This window comes from Rhinatrema bivittatum, chromosome 16 (genome assembly GCF_901001135.1).
Source record: "Rhinatrema bivittatum chromosome 16, aRhiBiv1.1, whole genome shotgun sequence".
NCBI classification, from domain to species: domain Eukaryota; kingdom Metazoa; phylum Chordata; class Amphibia; order Gymnophiona; family Rhinatrematidae; genus Rhinatrema; species Rhinatrema bivittatum.
This window is the reverse complement of record NC_042630.1, coordinates 21001610-21021666: the sequence shown is the minus strand read 5'-3', so window position 1 is coordinate 21021666 and position 20057 is coordinate 21001610. Positions and strand designations below refer to the sequence as shown.

The 20057-nt window shown below is 47.9% G+C and overlaps 1 protein-coding gene across 6 annotated transcripts in view; it reads right to left on the bottom strand.

The window, feature by feature from the left end:
- GIGYF1 (GRB10 interacting GYF protein 1) overlaps window positions 1-20057 on the bottom strand; it is a 459255-nt gene that overhangs the window by 397640 nt on the left and 41558 nt on the right. For 4 of the 6 annotated variants that reach the window (XM_029581609.1, XM_029581612.1, XM_029581613.1 and 1 more), the window contains exon 2: window positions 1219-1357. The exons of 1 other annotated variant lie outside the window; for it this stretch is intronic. The gene's annotated coding sequence lies outside the window, so the exon portion shown is untranslated. Of the gene's footprint in view, window positions 1-1218; window positions 1358-1460; window positions 1564-20057 lie in introns of all 6 variants that reach the window. One more of the 6 variants, XM_029581610.1, reaches the window with a different exon arrangement.

Here is a 20057-nt window from a genome sequence, read left to right as displayed (position 1 = left end):
AGTAGAATGAGATCAATTAAGTTACTGGGGGATTCCCACCCACTTCTATTTTAACTTCCCTCTCATCAGGTCCAATCACAGCAATGACAGTCCTCCGGCTCAGAAGTATGGCCTGTGGCTTCCCTCGGGAACCAAGCACTGAAGTGGTAGTATTATGTGATGGAGGAATAGCAGCTGGATAAAGGAACCAATTTCAAGACTTCCTCATCCCCGCTCTGCCCCAGCCGTGAACAGACATTTTATCATGAGAGGCCACCAATTTTACTACCACGTATTTTGTATGTGGAATTAGAAGTGACCCCATTGTCACACAGGCTTCTAACAGTTTTACTTACCTGCATCTTATAACTCAAGGCTGTTTATCATAGCTTTGCCCTCCTTGGAAAATCCTAACACTGAAAATGACTATCGAGAATAACCAATAAACCCACCACCTGTCAATTCCAGATCCAGGCATGTGAATCTATAACTACCCAGCTCTCATCAAACCCTCTTTGAGCAAGGTCGGTCTCTCCCCCAACTCATATAGCTCAGCTCTCATCAGTCATCCCACCCCACAAGGCCACTCTTCTTACTCCTTCCCCATTCAGCTCTCATCTGAAATCATCCACTGTTGAAGCCAATCTTCTACTCAAGCAGTTTCTTACAACCTCCCTCTCTTCATGGTCTCTATGTCCCCTTAACAGTAAAGGTTTATTTTAAATTTTATTCCATCCCATATAAGCCAGATTACATTTCTCTAACAGAGGACTAACAAAGAAAAAAAAGAAGGGGGGGGGGCCAACAATTTTTCTTGCTGCTTTGGACTTCCAGATCAATAGGAAAACAGCCACTGTAAGCCTTCATGTGCAATTATCTAGGAAGGTTTTTCCCCTATTCTTATATCTCCCTCCCAACTCAGCCCAGACCTCACAACCACAGTCCTCAACCAGGAATCACAAACTGCAGTTCCCTATGAAAAAGTGATGAGGACCTAACTCTGGCAACCAGGTGCTAGGTGTCACTGTTGAGAGATGGCAAAGGACTCCTTCTCTCCTATCCCCTTACTCCCTGCCCCAAGGATCTGTGATCCCTGGCTTTCCAGCACTCCCAGATCGGGGGAGAAGCTTGGCCTGGAAAAGAAGCTTGGCCTGGAAATTGGGCCCAGGTCGAACATGGCAGTGCAGCACTTGCCAGTGAGCAACTGTTTTAAGAACCCTTTGGCACACACTGCTCACCTCGCTGGGCACAAGCCCCCCAAAGCTGCCACCCAAGGCAGATGCTGGCAAATCCGTGGAAAGATTGTTAAACCACAGCGTTGTCTGCTCTTCCTCTTTCCACTACAGAGTTCCAACTCTATTACATTGGGTAAAGTCTTCTGCAGAAGAAAGGAAATAAGAATTAATTGAATAATATAGGACTGACGTTAGCAATCTCTCAACTTGCTTATTAGTCTCTATTAGCAAAATGTCCTTACTCACTGCAACAATTGTGGGTGCTTATGTCCCAAAGCCTATCATTTGGAGAATTAAGGATTGTCTTATTTGCCTTCAGCTGTCTGCCATGAATAAAGAGCTAATGCACCTGAAAGAGATATTATACAAATTCAAATAACCTCCCCCTTCCTTGCAGTATCCAGAATCTCTCTCAACCCACAGAGGATTCAGAAATCCAAGTAAAATATGGTTTACAGTGGGTTCTCGAAGAACAAGACCCATGATTCTAAGACACCCAGTTTCCCCAACTTTGAAACATCCTACCTGCACCCACTCCCACAGAGAAGTCAAATCATCCAGGAATCAGAATGCCGGAATAGCTGGATTACAGTGTGCTATGGTAGAATAAGGTCTATATTTATTTATTTAAAAACATTTCCCCACCCTTCCTACATTCAGAGCAGGGTACAATATAAACATACACAGACAAATGAAGGAGAGAAAAGGATAATGCATAAATCTTAGGAGAACGGGAGAAACAAACAAGCACCTAGGGAGTAAGTTCATTTGTGTCTGGGGCCAGAGGTGAGGGGAGTAGAAGACTAAGTAGCATCCTTCAAGGGGGGACATGTTGGAGTAGTCCAAGGTCGTTTAGGTCTGGGAACGCTTTCTTGAAGAGGAAAGCTTTTAGGCTTTTTTTTTTCTTTTTTTTAAGAAGTTCTTTCTTGTAGACATCTTATTCCCTTAAGTAGGGCTGTTCCACAGGAGTGGTCCTGCAGAGAAGAATGAGCATTCTCAGGTTTCCTCAAGGTGGGTGAGCTTTGGATGGGTGGAGCATCTAGTAGCATTTGGTTAGACAATCTATGTGGTCGGGAGGGGCGTGGATTTTTTAATGTTGAGGAGACCCATGGGGAGTTGTGGATCAAGGAGGGAATGATCATAGCAAGCTTAAACTGAAGAATATAGTGTAATGAAGACACCCCCACTCTCCCCACTGTTACCCTTACATAATGCATTTTTCTACATTGGAAAATGAAGAAGTCCAAGTATCAGAATATGAAGTGATGCCTGAAAAGGAAGTAGTCACCCAATGCACCCACAAACCCTTCACCTGATCAAATGTGAAAAGAAAGCTGCCTTTGCTGGGAGATTCAGTCAGAGGAACCAATTTGGGGGACCAATGACCTCAACTAGAAATTGTGACCACAAAGTACAGAAGATTTGCAAATTTTAGGGACAAGACATGTCAAAGGTCTATTGCTTTTTTACAACTATTACCTGTAAATGGAAAGGAAAGGTTATGTCATACAGAAAATTTCAATGCCCTGGCTCAAAACCTGGTGTAAAGAAAGTTTGTTTTGGATACATTGGAGGCTGCGGCTATGTACTGAGCAATATATTTGTTAAGGATGATAAGAAAATTATTCCTTACCTGCTAATTTTCGTTCCTGTAGTACCATGGATCAGTCCAGACAGTGGGGTTATATCCCCCGACCAGCAGATGGAGTAAGAACAGAGTTTGAGAGAGCATCAGCATATAGAGTAGTGCACCCTCTGCTGGAGCTCAGTATTACGCATAGCAAAGCCCAAAAGCAAAACACAACATTTTGGATCCAGAACCCTACTCAAAAAGGAACAGAGAAAGATATAAGTAAACAAACGGTCAACGGGACCAGCAACAGTCAACTTGTGAGCAGCTGTGAACAGTAACAATAATCAGAGACAAACAGAATGAAGATACCTGGAAGAATCCGAGCAGGACCTAATGAAACCCCTAGTGGCGGGCGTCTGGACTGATCCATGGTACTACAGGAACGAAAATTAGCAGGTAAGGAATAATTTTCTTTTTCCCTGTACGTACCTGGATCAGTCCAGACAGTGGGATGTACCCAAGCTTCCCTAAACCGGGTGGGGTCCTGAGAGACCTGCACGGAGAACTTGATCGCCAAAAGAAACCCGTGCACTGAGGCACCAGGTGTAATCTGTAATGTCTGGAAAAAGTGTGTTGCAACGACTTCCATGACGCCGCCACAGCAGATTTCCTGGGAGGAAACGGAGCGAGATTCCGCCCAGGACGCCGCTTGGGATCGCGTGGAATGAGCTGAGACGCTGCGAGGCGGCACCCGCCTCGCAGCGTCTTATAATTGTAAGCCGATGAACCGATGTAAGCCGATGAGATGGCGTCCTTTATCCAGCGAGCAATAGTCGTCTTGGATGCCTGAGAACCTCTCCTCGGTCCTGACCAGAGGACAAACAAATGATCGGATACCCGGAAGTCATTGGTAACCTCCAGGTAACGGAGCAGTACACGCTTGACGTCCAGGAGCCGGAGAGACCGGGGTTCCTCTGGAGCAAACGCTGGAAGCTCCACCGTTTGATTGACGTGGAAGGCAGAGACCACCTTTGGTAGGAAGGATGGCACCGTACGAAGGGAAACCCCGGAGTCGGAGAAGAAACGCAGATAAGGGTCCCGGCAGGACAAGGCTTGAAGTTCTGAGATCCGGCGAGCAGAAGAGATGGCTACCAGGAAAACCGTCTCTTGAGGGTCAGGTCCTTGAGGGTGGACCCCCTCAGGGGTTCAAAAGGAGGACCCGACAGCGTTCGCAACACCAAGTTGAGGCTCCAAGAAGGGAAAGGATCCCGGACCGGTGGCCGTAGGTGTTTGGCACCCTTCAGAAACGTGCGATATCCGGCTGAAGGGGGTAGAGAGCAGTCTTTCTGTACCAAGACATTCAAGGCCGCACCTGAACCCGGAGCAAATTATAGGCGAGACCCTTATCCAGACCATCCTGTAGGAAATGAAGGAATCAGCGGGACAGTCGCCTCCATGGTTTGGACTCAGCGGTCGGAAGCACCATGCTTCGAAGACCTTCCAAACTCAAACGTAAGCGACGGAGGTCGAAGGCTTGCGGGAACGAAGCATCGTTGTGAGATCACTGTCTCCGGGTTAGCCTCTGTGGCGGAGACGGCGCCGTTCAAAAGCAAGGCCGCAAGACAGAAGAGTTCTGCCTGCTCAGAAAAATACCGGACCCTGGCGCAGAAGATGAGGAAGATGGGACAGACGAAGTGGACCGTCCACCGTCATCTGAAGTAGATCTGCGAACCATGGCCAACGGGGCCATTCCGGGTCGACGAGAATTACAGTCCCTCGATGATGTTCAACTTGCGGAGAACCTTGCCGACCAGAGGCCAAGGAGGAAAACACATAGAGCAGTTGATCCGACGGCTACGGAAGGGCGAGGGCATCCACCCCCTCCGCGCCGCGCTCTCTTCTGCGGCTGAAGAAACGTGGAGCCTTGGCATTGAGAAAGGTTGCCATTAGATCGAGGCGTGGAGTCCCCCAACGATGGATGATGAGATGCATTGCCTCGGAGAGAGCCCACTCGCCGGGGTCTAGCTGTTGACGACTCAGGAAGTCCGCCCTGAACGTTGTCCCACCACGGCGATGTGAGAGGCCGCTATCCGGACGAGATTGCTCTCCGCCCACTCCATCAGGGGAGTAGACTCGAGGGAGACATGCTTGCTTCTTGTCCCCCCCTTGGCGATTGATGTAGGCCACGGTGGTGGCGTTGTCCGAGAGGATCCTCACCTCTCTGTGTCGCACCAGGGGAAGAAAACGCTGGAGAGCAAAACGCACGGCTCTCGTTTCTAGGCGATTGATCGGCCACTTTGCCTCCTCTGGCGTCCAAGTCCCTTGAGTAGCGCTTCTTTCGCAGACGGCCCCCCATCCCGCGAGGCTGGCATCGGTGGTCACCACCACCCAATTGGGAACCTCGAGCGAGACTCCCCGAGCCAGATGCGAGGGGACAAGCCACCAATCCAGGCTTTTTCCTGGCTAATGGTGGAAGCGGCAGGATCACCTGATACTCCTGGGAGACTGGTTTCCAGCGGGATAGTAGGGACGCCTGCAGTGGACGCAGGTGTGCAAACGCCCAGGGTACCATGTCGATGGTGGAGGCCATTACTCCCAGGAGCTGCAGATAATTCCAGGCGGTTGGTTCTTCCAGAGCCGAAAACCGAGACACGTGCTCTCTCAGGGCTTGCGCCTTGTCCTGGCGCAGGAACACCATACCCCGCCGGGTATCGAAGCTCGCTCCTAAGAAATCCAGGTGTTGCGAGGGCACAAGGGAACTCTTTGGAAGGTTCACCACCCAGCCCAGAGAGCGTAGGAATTGTACTACTCTAGCCACTAAGGTCTGACCATGTGAGAAGGACTTCGCTTTAATCAGCCAGTCGTCTAGGTACGGATGTACTAGGATACCCTCCTTGCGGAGGGCCGCCACCACCACTACCATGATCTTTGTGAAGGTCGAGGTGCGGTCGCCAAACCGAAGGGAAGCGCCTTGAACTGAAAGTTGACCTAGAATCTTGAAGCGAAGATACCGCCGGTGAGCCGGCAGGATGGGAATGTGCAAGTATGCTTCCGAGAGGTCCAGTGAAGCGAGGAATTCTCCCTTGTGCACTGCGGCAATCACTGATCGAAGAGTCTCCATGCGGAACCGGGTGACCCTGAGGGCCTTGTTTACCTCCTTCAAGTCCAGGATGGGGCGAAAGGAACCGTCCTTTTTGGGAACGATGAAGTAAATGGAATAGTGTCCCAAGCCCACCTCGAAGGGGACAGGAACGATGGCCCCTATTTCCTGCAGCCAGTCTAGTGTTTGTTGAACCGCTATCCTCTTGAGATCCGAACCGCAGGGGGAGAAGATGAACCGGTCCCTCGGGGGGCGGACAAATTCCAAGGCGTAAACCGTCTCTTATGGTGTCCAGCACTCACTGGTCTGTGGAGATAACTGCCACTCCTCGTGGAAGTCCATGAGGCGGCCTCCGATCCGGGGGAGGTGAGAAGTGGGCTCCTTTGGCATCATTGGGATGACTTTGTGGGCGGGAATTCCCTGCCCTGGACCCTCTCTCGCAGGCCTCCGCCCACGAAAGGAACGAGACCAAGGCTGGGATCTTGTCTGCTGCGTCCAGGAAGCAGACTGCCGGTAAGACCTATAACGTCGCTGTGCCCTGGCCCTGGTTCTGCTGGAAGAAAATGATCTGAAGGAACGCTGTCTATGCTCCGGCAGCCGATGCACCGAATTTTCCCCCAGTGACTTGATGATCTGATCCAGGTCCTCTCCAAATAAGAACTTCCCCCGAAAGGGGAGGGAGCCAAGGCTCGACTTGGAGGAAGCATCCGCTGCCCAGGTTGCAAAGCCACAAGAGCAGTCGGGCTGCTACAACCGAAACCATGGACCGCGCCATTACGCGAAAAAGATCATACAGGGCGTCCGCTCCGTATGCTATGGCAGATTCCAGCCGGTCCGCCTGGGCGGCCTCTTCGGGGGGCAATTCCTGAGAGGTGAGAAGCGACTGTACCCAGAGTAAGCTGGCCCTTTGCGCGAGCGAACTGCACATCACAGCCCGCATACCTAGGGCGGAGACTTCGAAGACCCTCTTGAGAAAGGTCTCTAGTTTACGGTCCTGCGTATCCCGCAGGGCCGTTTCCCCCCGTGACCGGGATGGTTGTCCTCTTGGTCACTGCCGACACCGCTGAATCCACCTTGGGCACCTTGATAAGATCCAAAAAATCCTCAGGGAGCGGGTATAGCTTTTCCATGGCGCGTGTGTGACTTTCAAGGATGCCTCGGGAGTGTCCCACTCCCTGGTGAGAAGCTGTAGGAAGGACTCATGGATAGGGAAAGCCCTTGCCCTAGGACGGAGGGCGGCAAGTACTGGATCTCCTTTGCAAGACGACTGGTGGCGACGGCAGGAGCCACAGGGATCGGCGGATCTGGAGGTGGGTCGAGGTCCAGCTCCTGAATAATATGGTGGATGAGTTCATCCCAGCTCTTCTTTTTGAAAAATCCGTAGGGCTCGAGGGTCGTCCCCCTCCGTATGTCCATCCGGATGCGCCTCCGGGGGTTCCGGGGAGGAGACGTCTCTCACCGGCGAAGCCGCCCCCGTGGTACGTCGGGGGTGGCACGGGAGAGGGACCCGGCAGGGATCCAGGCGTAACGGACGAGGCGGTGAGACCAATGGCAAGTTTAGGAACCTTGGGGGGAGGGGCCCCCAGGGGATTAGATGCCTGCGCTCCCATACCCTGCAAATAGGCCATGTGCATTGCCAGAATAAAGTCAGGTGAGAAAACGGAGAGCTGATTGGAATCCCTGGGGGGGACCGTCCTGGGAGCCCCGGTCGGGCAAACCTCCCGCCGGGGGCAAATCCTGTTGAGAGCCAGTGCCACCAATCCTGTCTGCATCTGGGAGCGAGTCCGTCTCACGCTGACCCCCCTAAAATGGCCGCCGTTCGCGCCAAAGGCGGCGTCGTGGCCGGCCCGCGCCACCCGGGCTGAGGAGGAGGCAGGTCCGAAATCGCACCGGAGGACTGCAGGGTGCCTTCCCCGTCAGGGAAGCACCGCTCACAAAGCCCCTCCCTCAGAAATTGATTCCCCGGCTCGCCGCAGGCCTCACACCTCAAAGACCGCGGCATGTCAGCACCGGGGAAAAGAAAGCCTCGGGGGGGGGGGGGGGGCCAAAGACGAGCTAGAGCTGCGGGGGGCCTGTAAATGGCCCTAACAACCCGCCGAAGGGGTCCAGTAACTGCGGGGGAAACCCCTGTTTCAGTTGAGCACACACCCATGGGCGGAGCTTGCGAACCGCGGGACCCCCAACGACGCGTGGAGCAACCGGAACCACCGGCATCCATGGGGCACCACCAAAAGAAGCAAACCTGTGGAGAAAGAAACTGAAAAAACTTCCACTTACCCCAACGGAAGAGGAAAGGAGTACAGAATAGAGAAGGCAAAGCCACAGACACACGCCCGCCTCAAAAATTGAAAACTTTTTTTTTTTTTTTTTTTAAACTTTAAGGATCCAAAATGAAGAGAAACATAAGACAGGGAAATACTGTGGAGAAAAAGAAAGAAATAACTAAAAATGAAGAAACCCTGTCAATCTGGGGGGAGTTAGTGGATCCCCCCACTCGCATCTGCTGGAGTCAGAAGAATACTGAGCTCCAGCAGAGGGTGCACTACTCTATATGCTGACGCTCTCAAACTCTGTTCTGACTCCATCTGCTGGTCGGGGGATATAACCCCACTGTCTGGACTGATCCAGGTACGTACAGGGAACTATATTTGTCTATGGCAGGAAAGAGGATGCTAAGTGAAAAATTCAGATCATACATTAACAGACGTTTAAATTAGGGAGCAGGGACAGCAGAAGGTGGCCAGTGAATCTGGCATGTCACCCCAAGCAAAACAGGGAGCGGGAAAAGAAAGTAAAAATAATCAATCACTTCAAAAAAAGTAGAAAAAATGACTACAAAGAATAGCTGGAACGCTATAACTACAAATGCTCGTAGTCTGGGCAACAAAATACCAGGACTGCAGTCCCAACTGGTGGAGGCAGATTTGGACATTGTTGTTGTTACAGAGACATGGTTCACAGAGTTTCATGATGGTATATAGCCATCCCTGGCTATAACTTATTAAGAAAGACAGAAAAGTGGGTAGTAGCAGCTCTTTATGTAAAAAATAATATCCATCCCTAGGAAGTGACGTCACTTCCCATTGCGGGTGCATTTTTTAGCGGAGCTCTCTGCCCCCGGAGCGTTTTTTAAGCTAAAAACTCAGTCAAACTCACCCGATTTGTGGCGCTTTTTAGCACTTTCGCTTGCGGGACACCAGTGGGAACATGGCTCAAAAAAGCCGGTGGACTTCAAAACATTTTCATAACACCAAAGGTGGCGATGCCCCGGACCCCGCCAATCTCAAAATGGCGGCGACAGCCGAGTCGGAGGATTCGGAGGACAGAAGGGACAAATCCAGACCTCCTGGATTCGGCGCGGCCTCTTCGTTCGGAGATGCGCTCCTGGTTATGGAGCTGCGGTGGGACATTAAGGAGTTCAAAAAGGAGATGCTGAAACGCTGCAGGAAATGAGGGAGGACCACGCGGCCTTGGGCCGCAGGCTGGATGATGCTGACATGCGGTTTGGATGAGCAGGAGGAACGGTGGCAGCACCAACATTTGGAGATTACAGGTTTTAAAATTAGCACAGACGGAATTGGAGGACAAACTCGAAGACCTGGAGAACAGGTCCAGACACTGCAATCTCCGATTCAAGGGCATTCCTGAAAAGAGGGACTATCAGGACTGTGTACCCATTATTCAAAAATCTGCCATTTGATACTCGGGGGCACGGAGAATGATGATGGGGGCACCTCCGCTGATCCACGGATAGAGCGAGCACACAGGTCGCTGGGACCCCAAGGTTGGAAATCGGACGCGCAACATCGTGGTCTGCTTTCATTCGTTTGTGTATAAGGAAAAACTGGCAGCGACAGCCAGGCAACGAGTGTGGGTATGGGAAGGAAACGAGATTTCCATCTACGCAGACTTAGCATCTAGCACTCTACGCAAGCGATTATCTTTCAAACCGGTTACCTCACCACGTGCCACTGCTTCCATACGCTACAGATGGCTCTTCCCTTTCAGCTTATGGTTTCAGGTGGAGTGGAAATCCTACAAGGTCCGCAGTCTGGATACTGCAGTACAGGCTCTAAAAGAAGTGGGAATTACAGTGGACATACCAGCGCTAAAGGAAGCAGGACCCCCAAGTTCTAAACCAGCTGCCCTACGATGGCAACGTGTCAACAAAGAGGCAGTCGGCTTCGCAGGAATGCCAGTGATGCAGGGGCGGCCGCAGCTTCCACCTGAGTGGCCTAGACAATTTGCTAGGCATGTTTCTCACTGACTGGTTTTCAGTTGACTATTTACTAAGTTCTCATTTAACTTGCCTGTTTGGATTAGCCATGGTGTGGGAAAATTCAGTTTCAGTTACCTATGACACAGCTATAGGAGTAATAGTGGGTTGCTCCGGGGGTGGGAGGAATCCACCCTCCAGCATGGTTTCTTCCTCCAAATTTTCTCCTGGAAGGAGGGAATCCCATCCAGGGTACTCTGAGGGTGGGGGGTGGGGGGGTTGGGGTATTTTGCTTCACATTATACAATTTCCTAACCGATAGGAGAGTTCTTTGGGGATCAGTATGGCATTGGGTCACCACACGTTGGGGAAATTTCTGGCCCTCTCCTGGGGGGCGCCGGGGTTTAGTGATTTCTCATTCGGTATCGCACGCACAGGCCGCTTCCGCTGGTGGTGTCGGGAAGTGGGTTGGGAAGAGGGGAGGTAAAGGGATAATAAGGATATGGCTACGATTACCTTTCTTTCCCTAATGTAAGGGTTTAAACTCTGGAAGGAAAAGGAAGCTCTTATACCAGGAAGTGGAGCGTTTATCTGCCAGGGTCCTTTACTTACAAGAAACACATCTCAGTCAGCGCTATGAGGGCCTATTACGCTCAGATAATACCCGACTCAGTTTTGGGCGGCGGCAACCTCTGACTCTAAATATTGGGAGTTGGTATTTTAATACATAAAGATGTTCAACTTGAAGTACGGAATACATTCCCTGACCCACAAGGTAGATTCCTACTCCTTAATGTAATAATGGGTGGGGAACCCTATGCCCTGTGTTCGGTATACAGTCCCACTTCTCAGAAGGAGGCTTTTTATACTAAACTGTTATAAGATGTTAGCAGCTCATGCGACGGGCAGTGTCATTCTGGGAGGGGACTTTAACCTGACGCTCAACCCTCGATTAGATAATTCGACAGGGTCCAGTTCTGACTCTGCCCTTGCCCGGAAGGCTCTTAAGCAGATTCTTACTCTAATGGCTGGGGTGGATGTCTGGCGCTCTCGCTTTCCCACATCTCGCTGGCTATACTTATTTCTCGCCCCCACATAATAGCTACTCGCGTTTAGACATGTTCCTGATTGATAAGACTAAACTAATGCAGTACAAGCAGTAGATATTGAGCCTATAGTCTGGTCTGACCATGCTCCCATCTGGTTTAAAATAGTTATGGGCCAGTCAGATACTGGCCAGCGTTTTTGGGCGGCCTGAACGATTCCTACTGGAAGATAACCTCTTTCAGAAACAGCTGGCTCAGGAAATCCAGGAATACATTCGTCTTAATGACACGGGAGAGGTGGGGGCAGGGGCACTATGGGAATGCCTGAAATGTGTCCTTCGGGGATCCTGCATTTGCGCGGGCATCTTATCTCAAATGGCGGCGAGAGCAGGAGCGCCAGACTTTGCTGACAGATCTATCTAAGTTGGAACGGGCCACATGCGGGTGGGGGCTCGTTCTTCCTCGCGGGGTCCTATACAGGAGCTTAGGGGTAAGATTATGGCTTTAGATTCTGCCCGGATAGCCCATCAATTGGACATGGCCCAGCAGCAATTTTTTTGAGGGCGGGAATAAAGCTGGACGTTATTTAGCCCACAGTCTTAAAAGGAAACAGGCTCAGGCTAATATTTCTAAAATCAAAGGTACTTCTGGGAGGCTTTTGACTGATAATACCTCAATTAGGCAATGCTTTCACGAGTTTACTCGGCCTTATATAAGGGGGAAACTGACATACAGGCAGTTTCGGTTGAGGCCTCTCTCTCTCGGATACCTCTCCCTAAGCTGACCTCAGCCCAAAGGCAATTTCTAGATAGGGATATCACAGCCATAGAACTTGAGAGGAAGCTATTAACTCACTTAAATTAGGAAAATCGCCAGGCCTCGACGGGTTTACCCCACGGTTTTTATAAACAATTTGCTACGGCCCTTACCCCCCTTTTATTGAAGTTTTTTTAATTCCCTACGACAGGGTTCTACCTTGTCTGCCCAGGCTAATATGGCGGGGATCACACTATTAGTTAAACCTGGACGGGACCCCTCAGTCTATGGTTCGTACAGGCCCATTTCTCTATTGAACATTGATGTTAAGTTGTTAGCAAAAATTCTGGCGAACCGCTTAAATTGCTTTATAACTCAATTGATGGGGGTAGATCAGGCTGGTTTTATCCCAGGAAGAACTACTGCTGATAATGTCCACAAAATTATAGATACTATATGGTATGCCCAAAAACATAGAATTCCTGCGGTGGCTGTGTCAATTGATGCTGACAAAGCATTTGACCGAGTGCATTGACCTTATCTCTTCCAGACATTTGGGTGTATGGGTTTTGGCGCCTCATATCTGCAATGGTTGGGTCAGCTTTATTAATTCTCCAGGGCCTGTTTGAAGATAAACGGCAGTTACTCCGCTCCATTTGACGTGGGTAGGGGGACTAGGCAGGGATGCCCACTATCCCCTCTCCTCTTTGCATTATTTCTTGAACTGTTTGCTATTACTATACGTAGAAACGACAATATCTCCGGAGTGACCATAGGCGACTTTTCTACAAAAATTTCTCTATATGCTGACGACATCTTATTTACGCTCACCGATCCAGCAAATTCCCTCGACTGTGTAATTGATGAGATGGAGGCCTTTGGGAGGGTTTCTGGTTTCACAGTGAACTGGGATAAATCGGAGGTTCTTAATATCAATCTACATCCCAGATCGGTCAGTCAACTTCAGGAATTGTTCCCCTTCAAATGGGCCAAAACCCAAATTAAGTATCTAGGGATTCAGCTTAGTGCCGCTCAAGATTTGCTGACCATTAATTACACCCCCCCCTTTGGAATAAATTGTCTAAGGATATGGAGGAGTGGAGCCGCTACCAGATTTCTTGGCTGGGAAGAATGGCTGTCTTTAAGATGAATATTCTCCCTAAATTACTGTATCTCTTTCAGACACTCCCAGTTCCGGTTTCTGTATCTATGTTAAAACAATGGCAGAGGCGATGTATGGCTTTTATTTGGGCGGGTCGACAACCCCGGGTAGCCCGGAGAGTCTTAACCCAACCTAAACCTAGAGGTGGTCTGGGTGTGCCAGATCTTATCCGGTATTTTCGAGCCGCTCAGTTTAAAAAACTGGTGGATTTGCATTTATCCAGATGACTGAAGCAGTGGGTGCTCGTTAATCAGGAGCTTATAGGAGCTGTACCACTTTGTAGTTTTATATGGCAGCCTAAACATACTTGGATGGCAGATCCGGAATTGGTGCTACCTCCCCTCCACACTTATGCTGTTTCATTTATGGCACCAATATGGTGCTTCTTTGGTGGGTAATAGGGCATATCATGCTACTACAATATTTACACTAATAAAGCTTTTTGCCTGGGATTTGAGGAGCTCAGCCTTTTTAGAGTGGAGGAGACGGGGCATCCGGACATGGGGACATGTTTGGGGTTCAGCATCATTGCGCCCTTTTGCTGAACTTCAACGAGCTTACGATTTACCCGAGTCGGCCATGTATTCATACTTGCAATTGGCTCATTTTGCTAGGACCAATCTGCTTGCTTCCCATTTAGCTCAGGGCAAGTCCAACTTTGAGAAGCTATGTGAGAGGGCTCATGGTTGTACTAAAATATTATCTAGGCTGTATCAAATGTTATTGTTACAGGATACCCCTACTTATCCCTTTCAAAAATCTTGGGAGCAAGACCTCCAGGTCAGTTGGACCCCTCAAGTCTGGAAATCGATCTTTCAGAACATGGGCAGGGGACATATTTATTTATTTATTTATTTTAAAATTTTTATATACCGGCATTCATGATTACAATCACATCATGCCGGTTTACATAGAACAGGGGTGTACAAAGAACAAATGAGTAACCTATTAGTGAGGAGGAGGAAGCAGTTACAAATAACAAGGTACTAGAACTGGGAGTAGAGAAGAAAGGGAGAGGATAACATTAGATAAAGATATTTACATTAAATTAACATTTTTACAATGGGAGGTAGTTCAACAGGCTGCAAGGGTTAATCAGTGTCCGGGAATGCTTTTCTGAACAGCCAGGTCTTAAGTCTTTTCCTGAAGATTGGGAGGCTGGGTTCTTGTCTGAGGTCTGGTGGGATGGAGTTCCATAAAAGGGGGCCGGCTGTTGAGAAGGCCCGATCTCTTAGAGTGATGGTTGTTAGTAGTTTTGGCTGGGGGTACTTGGAGGGATCCTCTGAGTGCGTCTCTGGTTGGTCTGGAGGAGTTATACTTTTGGAAAGGGATTTGTAAGTCGAGTGGGGAGTGTTGATGAATGGTTTTATGTATTATGGAAAGAGATTTGTAGAGGATTCTAAAATGAATCGGCAACCAATGGAGATCTTTTAGGATTGGAGTAATATGGTCCTTCCTCCTGGAATTTGTCAGTAATCTTGCCGTTAGCGTTTTGTAACATCTGTAGGGGTTTAGTGTAGGAGGAGGGTAGGCCCAGAAGGATAGAGTTACAGTAGTCGATCTTAGAGAAAATGACCAGCTTGAAGGATGGTTCTGAAATCTTGAGTGTGGAAGAGTGGTCTAATTCTTTTCAGAACTTGAAGTTTATAGAAACAATCTTTGGTGGTTCTGTTGATGGAAGCTTTAAGGTTCATCCGGTTGTCTATTAACACTCCTAGATCTTTCACATGTGTAGTAGTGGGGATGGTTGGGAAGATTAGAGATGGAGTGGAGTTGTTGTTATCTGAGGAGATGAATAGTAGTTCTGTTTTACAGGAGTTTAGTACTAGGTTTAGGTTAGATAGGAGGCGTTTAATTTCGAAGAGACAGTTTTCCCAGTGATTCAGTGTTTTTGTGTAAGACTCTTTAATGGGTATCACGATTTGGATGTCGTCAGCGTAAAGGAAATGTTTGAGGTTGAGGTTGGAGAGGAGTTGGCAGATTGGTAAGAGGTAGATGTTAAAGAAGGTAGGTGACAGGGAGGAGCCCTGAGGGGACTCCTATGGGAGCGTCCATTCTTGAAGATTCTTTGTCCTGTATCTTAACCTTGAAGCCTCTGTTGGAAAGAAAAGATTTTAAACCATGAGAGTGCGGTGTTTGAGATGCCTATAGAAGCCAGAATGGAAATGAGAGTGTAATGGTTGACCGTATCAAAGGCAGCTGATAGGTCTAGTAGAATCAGGAGGAAGGATTGGCCTTTGTCAAGGCCCATTAAGATGAAATCAGACATAGAGATGAGGAGGGACTCTGTGCTCAATGATTTGCGAAATCCGTATTGTGATGGGAATAGGATTTTATTTTCTTCAATGTAGTCGGAGAGTTGAGTGTTGACAACTTTTTCTAGAATCTTGGCTATAAATGGGAGATTGGCGATGGGTCGGAAATGTTAGGGTCTTTGGGGTCCAAGTTGGGTTTTTTAAGTAGAGGTTTGATGGAGGCCAATTTGAGGTCGTCAGGATATAGACCTTGGGTGAGTGAGCAATTTATGATGTCCGTTAAAGATTTTGCGATGGAGTCAGGGATAGCCAGGAGCAGTTTGGTGGGGATGGTATCCAAAGGATGGGAGGAAGGTTTCATTCTTCTTAAAAGAGTTTGTAACTCTAAGATAGAGATGGGTTCAAGTGTTTCCAGACCATTGTTATTGATGGATGACTGTTGAAGAGACTGGTACAAAGTGGGGTTGGTGGGGATTGTGGGCAGTTGTATTAAAAGGCTGTTGACTTTATTGTGAAAGTGAAGAGCAAGTTCTTCAGCTTTGGGTTGTGCTAGGTTGTTTGGAATCTCCTGTGGGTTGATTTTGGTGAGATTGGAGACATAGGCGAAGAGGGCTTTTGCGTCGAAGATTAAGTGATGTATCTTGGATGCATAGTAGTCCCTTTTGCATTTAGAGGTAGTAGACTTGTACTGGTGGAGTGAGGCTTTGTAGATGGATCGTGAATGGGTGCTAGGGGATTTGCGCCAGTCACTCTCTTTCTGTCTTAGACTTAGGTCTTGCGGCCTCTCATTGAGAATTCCTATAAGCTGTTATATCGATGGTACAGGAGTCCTTCCCAAGTGCATAAATTTACGCCGCTCTGCCCAGATACTTGTTGGCGAGGTTGTACGGAGGGTACATTCTACCATATGTGGTGGGCTTGCTCTCATATCCAGGCTGTCTGGGGGATGGTGTTTCATTGGCTGAGTAATTTTTTTCCCAGGGCTGCCTTTTTTCACACCTGCGCAAGCGCTGTTGGGTCGGGCTCTACCTGGGATGTCGCAGACTTCCAAATCAGTTAGCCCAGTATGTATTCACCGCCAGTCGCTGTGAGATAGCGCGCTTGTGGAAGTCCCCCAGCCTCCCTACGATACAGGACATCCAACAAAAAGTACGGAGGATCTTTTTATTATCCAAAATTACAGCATTTAAACATAAAAGAGTGTCTCGCTTTGCACTAACTTGGCTCCCTTATCAAAAAATGGCTCTCCAATGTACCTGTGGTTACAGTGACTTGATTACTGTCTTGGTATCGGACGCGCCCAGTCCTTGATACATACTTAGGGTATACTGTTATGGCTTGTCTTCTCTGGTGTGGAATTCACTTATCTCACTTTCTTTTTCTGTTCCTGAGTATATGTGAGGCATGGGGGGGGGGGGGGGGTGTATAATACTTAACTGAACCATGAAAGCCTTAGTGCTGCAAATATGCGATGTACACCTTAATGTTTACTGTTTTCACTTCAATATTGAAGATGTTTATTATGTATACTTAATCTCTGACTGCACTACCTGGTTTGCATGTAAAATCTTTTTGGTTCAATAAAAATCTTAAATTAAAAAAAAAAATAATAATATCCAAGGAACTGAGTTGCAAGGAACGTGGGGTATAGAAGCAGCATTATAGACTGTCCTAAAAAAAAAAAAAAAAAAAAAAAGATGCTTTCCATTTTTACTAGTGTGATCTACAAGCCACAGACAAACAGAAGAACTGGACAGAGAACTCATCGAAGACATCCAAAGGTGGGAAAATGCGGCAAAATGTTGCTTGTTAGCGATTTTAATCTGCCAGATGTGGATTGGAGTATCCCTTCTGCAGAATCTACAAGAAGTAAAGCGATAGTCTATGCCAGAGCTTTCCAAACTTTTCATGATGGTGACACTTTTAGACAAACAATTTCGTGACACAGTAATTCAGTCTACCAGCAAACCAGAGGTTAAGGTTAAATGAACAAAATGTATTTCAACAATTTATGTATGTTTCCTTAAATATATACATAAATAAAATGTTTCATGACACAACCTATCTCATAATAAATATTTGCGGGCTTCCACTTTCTCCATGCTGATCTCGTACATTGTGAGATCGGCATAGAGAAAGTGCTACTCTTGCACATTCCCAAAGATTACATGTGCCAATCACTAAAAAGTAATTTATTTTTTTTTTTACCTTTTCTGTCTGATCTTAGTTTTCTAATCGGTTGGTCACAGGCTTTTTTCCACCTTCCCTTTCTTGTTTTTTTGCCAATTCCTTTTACGGGGTCTCTTTTTTTCTATTTCTTTTTTCTCCATCTGTCTTCTTCCCTCAAATACACAATCAGGTTCTCATTCTCACACGCTGTCTATCTCACACATACACACACGCTCTCACACTCACATGCAGTCTCACGCATCCACAGCTCTCACTCTCATATGCTCTCTCTCATACATACACACTGTCTCTCTCGTGCACATGCTGTCTCACTCTCACGCACACAGGCTCTCTCACTCCCACATGCTCTCTTGCTCAAGCACAGGCTCTCACTGGCACATGCTGTCCCTCTGTGCGGGTTGCCGAAGGATGGGCTCTGCAGCGGCCCTGATCTTCTCTGGCCGTGACGTGGGATCCGCAGTGGCCCTATTGGGTTTCCTCCTCTTCTCGGGCCGCCGAGACGTGGGATCCGCAGCGGCCCCTATCGGGTTTCCTCTTCTCGGGCCGCCAAGACGTGGGATCCGCAGCGGCCCATTAATGCTGCTCTTCTTCTGTACGCAGCAGATGCTCCTCCTCCTTCACTCCATGAAGTTAGCATGGGGCACATTTAAAACTAATCTGAGAAAGTTCGTTTTTACTCAACGCACAATTAAACTCTGGAATTTGTTGCCAGAGGATGTGTTTAGTGCAGTTAGTATAGCTCTGTTTAAAAAAGGATTGGCTAAGTTCTTGGAGGAGAAGTCCATTACCTGCTATTAAGTTCACTTAGAGAATAGCCACTGCCATTAGCAATGGTAACATGGAACAGACTTAGTTTTTGGGTAATTGCCAGGTTCTTATGGCCTGGCCACTGTGGAAACAGGATGCTGGGCTTGATGGACCCTTGGTCTGACCCAGTATGGCCATTTTCTTATGTTCTTATGACTTTAGGAATATTAAAGATCTTCGATCTTCCCGCAGAAACTAACTTCATTGCCATCGCATCAGGTCCTGGACTCACTGTTGCAGAAGTCTTGGGAGACTCCTTTCTCCATTCATTCTGAAATTGATCTCAAATTTCAGATGAGGCAGTCTAAATTTACTCACCTACGCAATTGCTACACGCCTCTATAGTAGTAGAGTCGGCGCTTCAAAGAGCAAAAACACACTCTAGTGCTCCCCCAGGGAAGGACCACAAATATTTGGACGATTTTACTGCAATGCTGACAGCTCGAATCTATCAGCATCAGTTTTACATTGTCCAATATTTATATGAGTGTGTACAACAGCTAAAACTCCTATTTCCATCTACGGAGACCACAACAGCCCCACCTCAATCATTACAAGATATGGAGGAAGCTACAAGACACCTCCTCAGAACAATCTACGAATCATTCGAGACAACTTCTAGATCATCTGCATCAACATTTGCAGCCCGAAGAATGGCGTGGCTCAGATTGAGTGCTATTCGTGAAGACGACCATGAAAAGTTGGCAAACCTCCCCTGTATAGGGGACAACTTGTTGGCGACCGACCGTCTACAGGAAACTGTGGTGCAGCTCAAAGAACAGTCTGTGGCAGTACAATCCTTGACCAACCCTACACCACATACCTCTTTCTCTCGCCGTTATCTACCCCAATATAGACAGCCAACATATTTATTTATTTATTTAATTCTTTTATATACCGACCTTCATGACAGATGTCATATCAAATCGGTTTACATATCAAAAAAATATATATATAAAAAAAAAAAACAAAAAACATATCAAAGACATCCTTTCAAACCTTATCAATTGTACAGAACGACTTCATATCCACCAATTCAACGCCCTCAAGGACAAGAAACCCAACAACGAAGAGGCTGTCCCAGAAACTAGCGTCAGCAAACGCAATCCCAAAACAACCCCCCAAAACCCACGTCATCTTTTTAAAGACAGTCGGGCCACCGCCACACCCTACTATCATTGGAGGCAGATTAACCAGCTTTCTACAAGCATGGCCAAAGATCACTACAGATCTTTGGGTGTTAAAAATCAAGGAGGGGTATCAACTGAATTTCTCTACCAGGCCATCTCTCCCTTGACCGTACCAACTCGGAGGAAACCGAACAAACCAAGCACAGCTGGTAAAAGAATTCTCTTACCTTCGCACCAGAAAGTGTTAACACCCATCCCTTCATCCCATTACAATCTGGGTTTTTACTCCCCCTATTTCCTAATTCCCAAGAAATCGGGGGGATTACACCCCATTCTGGATTTCAGGAACTTGAACAAACACCTGGTGAAAGAAAAATTCAAGATGGTATCTTTCAAATCGATCCTACCACTTCTGCAGCGCAACGACTGGTTGTGTTCCCTGGATTTAAAGGATGCTTACATTCATATTCCGATGCATCCAGAATCCTGGCAATACCTCTGCTTCCAATGCAATGGCAAACATTACCAATACAAAGTCCTTCCCTTTGGACTATCGTCAGCCCCCAGGGTTTTCACAAAATGCATGGCAGTGGTGGTGGCCCACTTAC